Raw genomic sequence first — 9,238 nt, forward strand, 5'->3', positions numbered from 1 at the left:
TCAAGTTTTTAAAAGGAAAATCACACCATTGCAATGGCAGAGCAGTAAGGTGATATAGTTCTATAGTCAAACATGTTTAAATGAAACTGTCTTAAAGCAGCTCAAACAAGAGGATTATAACCTTCATGACTTAAATAAAATCTTAATACAAAGAGTAATAATTGACCCTATTTGCATTTGGAGACGTCCTATCAACAGTTTTACAGACGTCTCTTTTATAATGATGGGCAATGTGGAAAATGCTTTTGGGCCGCAGGAAGATTTTTTTTTCACTTTTTTCACTAGGAAAAATCGGCAGTAGCAACGGCAACACCGTATCCAGTTCTCTTAATACATCCATGGCTCTCACTCAAGAAAACTGTGTGTACACAACTACAGTCAGTAGTAAACTAGGATGGAACTTTGATTGGAACTGTAAACTGTGATTAACAGATAGTAGTTCGGGTACTATGTTTATCTTTCTTAGTTTTCTCTTCAAAATAAGTTTGGCTATGCTAAAGGTTTGTTTAACCCTCTGACTACTTGTGTCTCTTGACTTCCTTTTAGTGATGTCATCATGTTCCCAGATCTCAGCAAATAACTTGGTGAGTACAAAGTCATTATTACTGATAAGAATCAAAACTGCCAAAATAAGACCCAGTTGTAATAAAGCAAAGGTCTCCTCGGGTAATACACCTCCTAAATCTGAAGCTAAAATTAAAATGCTTACTGGGTCATTGTGATGATTTAGCAGTGAAATGATGGATAGGTCAATTATGTTGCTTGTGCCTCCCTGCTGGCCCAAAGCCAGAGCTCCCTGGAAACTCTATCACTCACCAACACACATCATTAGCATTTAGAGAGGCTGGGATCAGCCTGGGATCCACACCAACACACAAACACTTGAGATCCATCAGAGGTCTTAAGACTCACATACAAAAGCAAAAACAGGAAAATCACAGCAGAAATTTCAGATTAAAATTCTATTTCTGTTGAATGACGAGCATTCGTCATTGAGCAGGATTTCATCCTCAGTGTGACATGAGGCCAGATCAGAGGCCTGTACTACAAAGCAGGATTTGGGGTTAGTGAGGTAACTTCAGGTTTAACCCTAGGTTTTCAGGTTTACAACGATTACTTCTCACTGGGGTACATCACCATGGTAACTTATGCTGAACAGCTCCATCAGATCCATAAGATTTAAGTTAACCTGCTCCAGAGCAGGTTAGGGTTAGGGTTAGGGTTATCATAGCCTGTCAATACCCCAACCACTGACCAATCAGATCACTGGAAAAAAAGGAGTTGTCATTCCTATTGGATCCCGACATGGACAAAAGTCCTGAGTTTACAATGAAGAGAAAAGTAAAAAAAAAGAGCATTATACAACAGTTGGTTCCGACCAAGTAATTTGATTGGACGAGAGGCTTTCCATGAGTGCTGACACTGAGTACAACAGCACTGAGACTTTTAACTATACATGTATCACTCCGTTTTACAGGTGTTCTAATTACCATTAATTACATTAACAGTCATTATCTAGCTTATATTAACAAACTTTGCACCACAAAGATGAACATATTTCCACAAATAACATTTGAGTTAAATTATGAATGGTCTTCAGAAGAGAGTGAAGAAGAAGAAGCCTGGATACCTCAGTGCAAACATCCAGGTGTGCTCATATGACATCAGCTGACCTAGATAAGTTAGAGAAGAGCAAAAATGAAGCTAACACTGTAAGGCAAACAACATGGGCTTTGAACTGCTTTCACAATTCTCAAAAATATAAACATCAACATTCAGTCCGTTAAGAAAACCAAGCTGAATACAGTCTTGAGGCAGTATTAAGGATCTATCTGGACAACTAAAGGGGAGCTTTACAGCATCAGCAGCTACCTTGGGCTGGTTTAAATTGTTAAATCAACAAGCCTGTGGCTAGCTGTTCATGGAGTTTAATGCAGGACCCAGAATTCATATCAGCTAATACCGTTTGCAAAGGTGTTGTAAAAGAGATTAGAGGGGCAGGGAAAGACAAAACAACACGCCAACCTGAAGACAAGCACATTTCAAAATATTCTGCAACACTAAGTTCAGACAATCCAAAAGGTTTACTGAATGAGGTCTGATACGATATTCAGTTGCAGTTAAGACGCAGGGGCAAAGAGAGGAATTGGGATCTCAAACCTGACTCATTCATCCTAAAACATGACGAGAATGAAGTATTTCACCATGACATTCAATGAAGAAACAAAAATCATAAAGACAATCAAACAAACAATAGAAAATCGGAGGAGCGCTGTGCTTGAGGTGCAAGGAAATCCCCTCTGCCCGGTAGAGTCTCTCGAAAAATTCCTGAGCAAAATTTTGCCTGATGCAAAAGCCCTCTATCTGCAGCCCAGGAGGGTTACAGCTCCAACAGACAGCTTCTGGTATACCACTGTTTCCCTGGGAGTAAACCAACTGTCATGGATGTTACCCAGGATGTGTTGTGGGAAATCTTCAGATGGGCCAATAAATCTTCAGGTCACCCACAACTTAGTATTAAACTCAAAACTTATAAGAGAAAGACTCAAAGAAATACACTGGAAACTGGTAGAGTTCAATGTGAACAGGTTTACTCTGCATAAAGAGCAATACAAAGCAAACCGAGGCCTTGATCCCGGAATAAAGAACCTAATGAAAAATCATGAAACATTCAATTATATACCTCTCATAACGCCTCCTAATGTGGGGCTTATTCACTGAACCCCACCCTGTTTGATCTTAACACTTTGGTAATAACCCAAACATGACTCATCTCAGAAAACAATGGTGTCTCACACTTCTCTAACATGTATCAGTTGTACTTGGTATCTTCCGCATCTCTCCCAATACACATGGCCTAGCGGCCTTCGCTCATCACACACAGAAAATTAAAATGTGACCTCATTGATCCTCCCCTTCCGAGTTCCCTTGGGAACTATCTCTTATTGACAGAAATGTTATCTTTGCACAATTACTGGCCTATTCATGGAAGGACAGTTTTCCACCACAGATGTGCAAAGCAGCGGGGACACACACGTCTTACACCAACCATAGCCTTAGCCACACAGAAACTGTCTGATGTGGGACTCGAGGCAAGGGTAATCATGGCAGTGAGTGGGCATAGGCGAGATGCTTTATATAAACATACAGAGACTATGATGTGAATTGTCATTTATAATGAATAAATGGAAACATACAGGTAAATGTACGATACAAACTAGCTGACCAACAGTAACATGTAGACCTACACAAAGTAACAAGCTAGTGTGCAGGAAAATGTTTATGTGTTGTGTAACCCTTTACGTGCTTGTCCCTGCAATGTCACTGCTTTCATTCACAACACACCTGTGCTGGCATTTTCCCTGAAATGTTACTAGGTCTTGAGGTGGGAAATTGGCGTTACAGATTTCCCTGAATATCGATCCCTGCTCCCATTCACACATGACCCCATGCAGGAAATGTTCCTGAACATTTCACGGATAGACTACATGTATGAAAGGGGCTCTAGTAACATTTCAGGGAAAATGCCGGCATTCCCGCCATCTGCTGGACTGGCCCTTGCCCCATATATTCCGGCATTGCCATGACATGTGTGAAAAGGTGCAAGATGTAAACGTTCCTAAATGTAGCTACATGTGTGAATATTGAAAATCACTAGTGGTGCCTGAAAGGTTATCTCTGTAATTTACAGGGAACTATGTGTGAAAGAGGCTTATGAACAAACAAATACTATGTTTCATTTCAAAAGTTGAAGTGCTGGACACAAGGTGTCCCCCACTAAGTCCATGCTCAGTGTTTGTGCACTGCAGGCTTCAAGTTTCCACATCATACTTGTATAAGTTGCATACTAGATCATCACTGGACCATGAATGTCTCCAAACTAGTTGTGATGTCACAAATCATGGGTACATGTATAAAACTGAGATTTAAGGTGAACACAGAGGCGCTTTCCCCCTTCAGCAGATGAATGTGAAAACAATCTCTGGACATACATCATTCAGCAAAGAGAAGAGAACAACATCCAAGAGGAGGAGCAATAAACAATAGACATTTTAAGTGGCCAGGAACATAAAACACATATATAAATTTCAGGAATTTACAATTATTATTTCAGTTACTATTATTTTAGTGTTGTTTTTGGATGAGTGTTAATGTTTTATATTGTTCATTCTCTTGTCTAGCATTTTAATTCCTTACTCACAACCCAAAGCACCTTGAGATGCATTTTGTGTATGAAAGGAGAATAATAAAGTGTATTGATGTTATTGTTTTCATTTGTTAAAAAAGAAATCTAATCATTACTATTGGTAATATTGTTATAAGAAATATCACATTATCAAGTTTAAAAATGTTAGAGAGGATTTTGATCATTGAGCTCTCTTTAAGCTAATGGGCATCATAATCAAAAAAAAACAACTAACTATCAGGTAATTTCACTTGGTTTATATATTTGATCACAGAGCTAATCGACTGTTCTCCACACTACACCCAGGAGATGACTAGCACCACCCTGTCACCTCCTGCTATTAATAATATGTGCAAATTACACTTAATCACTCGTCATTTAGGTCATCTTCAAATGGAGCTGCACGCCAGCCATCTAAACACATTACATCGTGACACGGCAATTATGTGTTATTTGGGAAGAGAAGGTATAATGGCTCTCTCTCTTTGTGGTAGCATCTCTCTTTGCTTCTTATGATCTTTACTGTCTAATACACTGTCTGTGTTCTTCCTTTAAACACAAATGGGCGACTGTGACTTCCAAGACTTTTGTTTGGAAGACAAAGTCAAACTTACTAACCTACATGAAGTCTACATTTGTAATGCCGAGTAGAAAGTGAAATATAATCCTAAAACCTTAGTCAGGGGAATTTGAGAGACAAGAAAACATTTTTGGGAGTGTTAGGATGGCCGTGTAGCGGCTGGACTTTAAAGCAGGAGGCTTGAGGCAGAGGTTAGATGCAGACCAACCAGGTGTTTATTTCAACCACAATGAAGACATAGTACAATAACAGTCATAATTCTCCATATAAAACATGTGGACCACAGGCAGCATGTGATCCTGACAACAGCTGCACTTGATGGAAACTTGCAGCCTTATAGCCTGCCACTGGTAATGACCTCGACCCCTACCACAGTAAAGGGAAATCTGCCCCTCACCTGACATCAAAACTACACAAAAAACAAACACATTGAAATACATTTATACTATACTAATGTCAAATACATGATCTCAATTTATGTTACACATTACAATAGAATCATTGAAAACCTGAACAGCAGATTAAAGTACACTAACAACCCTACACTAATTACCACATGGTATCTCCTGGAACTTTTAAATTGGGGCTCAGATACCCTGGGGACTCTTTTAGCCCTAACACCCTGAAGAGGAGACACAACAGAGCTGAGTGACCTACACAAACATTACACATTATATTATTGCACAATCATGCAACAGTTAACACATTAAATCCACCATCATTTTGGCAAAGGTCATACTACAATAAGCTTATCATGTGGAGGTAACCAAACTTGCCACACGCATGTGTTTGTCTCCACAGGGTCGGCCTTCAATTAATTCCAGCTGAGAGGCAGCCACAATATCTACAAGACACACATCATTGATACATGCAGCAATTTCAATAAAAAAAATATTCAACTCTTCAAGTTTGTGCCTTATTTCTTTTACAGGTACTGCATACAATTTGTGCAACAAAATACTAGTAATGAAGAGGACCCTCGTTACAGGTAGTCATGACAACACAAACAGCTGCTCTTCTGGTCCATAAGACATCTCCCCCAGTGTCTCTGGAGCAGCTCCAGTTTGAATTTGTAGAGCTATACATGAATCCTTTAGTGGTATCCCCCTTTAAACCCCCTCTCTTTTTTTCTCCCATTGATAGTAATTTTTTGTCCTGGACCTGGACTGATCAGCTCGAGTCACGACCAGTAATTTAGCCCTGTATAACAGCCAACAACATTCATTTGCTGACTCATATGCACAAGCACATTCAAGTAAAGGTGCTTACTGCATATGGTCAGCCTTAATCCATGGAGCCCTTGATCATTGTTCTACAAAACAAGACACATTATCCCATCGTCTGTGAAGATTCTCAGTCATCCAGGTCATGGTTATCCATGGAGAGTTGAATGGAGGGTAACTTGACTTCTTGGTTGTAGAAGCTTGGTTGAAGATGTTATGCCTCTTATCCAAGGGGCTTCTTCACTTTTAACTGACTGGTGGGGAGTTCCAGGTATTCAACCTCTGTGGGGTCGTTATCAAGGTCATTGATACCACTTGGTTTGCTAGTGTTCCAGGCTGTTGTAACGATCGTCATTAGAGTTGTTGTACTGTAATATTGATTAACCAAATAAAATACAGAATAAAATCAATAAACCTTCATTTTCTAATCTGTAATTAAATGTATTAAAGCATTATACCAGCAATCAAACCATGTAATATTATGTGTAACTTATAATTAAGAGATTTTGAAGCAGAGTTTGAATTTCCATAATGTCAAACTAACTTAATTGTTAAATCAAGATATATGTTTACACATTTAGTAGCATTTTCTGACCAATTCATACACTTTTTGTGCATTAAAAAAACAGAGGAGGAGAGGGAGCAACTCAAAGGAATGTGGCTTCTCCTAAAACTTATGACTTTCGAGATGGTGAGCTAGCAGAAGAAGGAAGGATGGTTCATTCCTGTTGGTTCCAGTCTGTTTGTATCTGAAAAGAAGTTGTTAATTCCAACTGTCCATTTTCCTCCCGTGGCTGAGGGAGGAGTGCACAGGTTCTTAGTCCTTGACATCCTTATGACTTTAGGTCAGAGGTCATTGGGTCTGTGTGTGTGTGTTCCCGCACCTACACAGAGAGATTGTTAGGTGAAAAGGAATCATAATGGTTTTTTTTAATACAAACTTTTCTTCTGTTCTTGGGTTTGTTCTCCTACAGTGAAGATGGCTTTGAAATGGCATTCATAATATAATGTAGTGCTGTTAATGTAGTTCAGTTGTTGTTTTAAGTAAATGACATTTTAATGAAGCACTGTATTAAGGTCTTTTGTTATAGTAACTTAAACATTTTATACACAAGAGCAATTCAAAGGGATTTATGTAATGCATCAAAAACATTATAAAAGCAACATAAACATTGAAAGGCAGCCCAAGAGAATAGAAAAAATGTAAAGGAAATTAAAAAGTTAAGAAAAGAGACATAAATACAGAATAAGTAATAGACTAGAAGTACAGTTACAGTGCAGTAATAAGTTGTAAGTTGCCCCAAATGCATCAAAGGAAGTAAAAGCACCGTAGAGTAATCAGTCAATCAAAGGCACAGGAGAACAGCAGAGTTTTTAACTTCGATTTGAAAGAGGCTTGTGTTGGAGCTGCATTTAAAATCACCAGGAAGTTGGTTCCATCTGAGTACAGCATCGTAGCTCGGTTCTGACTCAAGGTTTTACCATTTGACTACTTCTTAAAGATCTAATGGCCCTACTGGGTTAATATTCTTCCAGGAGATCAGAAATATATTTTGGCCTGAGGGTTCAGCACTTTGAAATCAATTCTATGGAATCCAGTGTAAAGATTTGAGAACAGGAAATGTTCTCAGTTCTACTGGTTTTTGTTAGACACTCAAACTTCAGGGACCAGTGACTGGACGTGCTTAATTAAGCTTTACCTGTCAGCTGGGTTAGCTTCAGTTGTTAGATGTAGTTATACAAAGTGAGAAATTAGAAATATTACACAGGGCAGACATCAGGTCTGTCCCAACAGCCATATTTCATTTAATTATTTCATTCAACATGATACTATCATAAACCTTGGTGCAATAAATTATAAGTGGATTGGAGCCCTGCAGTGTGCAAACTTATTTCAAATGAGTGGATGAAGCACAGGTGTGCATGGCAGAGGGCATGCAGACATCTTCAACTCTTCAAATAACCTCACTGAATAAAAAATGTATTTTTATGTTTAAAATATTCAAATAATGAACATGTTTAAGCCAATAACACTGTGTGTGAGATAATATCAAGTAAAAGGAGATATGTAGATTAAAATGGTGTGTTTTAAGTGTGCTTTGTGTCTCTATTAAGCCTCTTTAATGTGCCTACAAAGTCTCAGCTAATTTAACCAAACAGCACCCTCTGCTGGTCAGAGGATATTTCTAAACTTCAGGTTTACTGAAGTCAAATTGAAAATCCTGTCTGTACAGTGAAGGTGAATGGTTCTCTGTGACATCCAGACTGGAACTATGCAAAGTTATTAGCTGGAAATTAACCTTTTTATGTAACTAACCATTAACTCTGTCCACCATATGCACATAACTACTTTAACAAAATATGAATGATGACCTTGATGAGGATGATTGAAAGGGTTCAGAGACCTACTAGTCCCATAAAGGAAATGCTCCTGTTTTAGTATAACTAGTAGAACTATCAGAACTGAAATTTACATTGGCCAGTATTGTACCTGTGGATTGTGCTTATGGTGACAATGATCATCATTCTTTTTTTGATTTGTGTCTGTAACTCTAATTATTATAATATCATAATTGTATTAACAAAGGAGGTCAAACAGTACATTAACTAATTAATTCCTCCATAATCAAAAAGTAAGTACAATTATAAAGACCTGTATTTTGTTAAAGACTAACAGAACTTGTAAAACTTGTATTCTGTTTTGTTTTGTTATTTTGACATAGTCCAAAATGCTATTCTGCTGTTACTGAGAGGATGAGGATAAAATATATCTTATACCATCATTTGAACTTAAAATATTTACATTTCAAATATTCTAGGGCCGCAACTAACGATTACTTTCATTATCGAATAATCTGTCGATTATATTCTCTATTAATTGATTAGTTGTTAGGTTCATAAAATGTCAGAAAATGGTGAAAAATGTAGGTCACTGTTCCCCAGAGTCCACAGTGACGTCCTCAAATGTCTTGTTTTGTCCCGACCAACAGTCCACAACCCAAAGATATTCAGTTTACTGTCACAGACTAAAGAAACCAGAAAATATTCACATTTGAGAAGCTGGAATCAGAGAATTTGGACGTTTTTGGTTTTTTTTTCTTAAAAAATGACTGCAAACGATGAAAAAAAATATCTGAATAGTTGCTGATTAATTTATTTGTTGGCAACTAATTGACTAATTATTGCAGCTCTAAAATATTCTATTCTAAAGTAATTTGGATTATTAAAATGGCTTATTTGCTTATTGAA

The sequence above is a fragment of the Thunnus thynnus genome, chromosome 5 (assembly GCF_963924715.1).
Source record: "Thunnus thynnus chromosome 5, fThuThy2.1, whole genome shotgun sequence".
NCBI classification, from domain to species: Eukaryota; Metazoa; Chordata; class Actinopteri; order Scombriformes; family Scombridae; genus Thunnus; species Thunnus thynnus.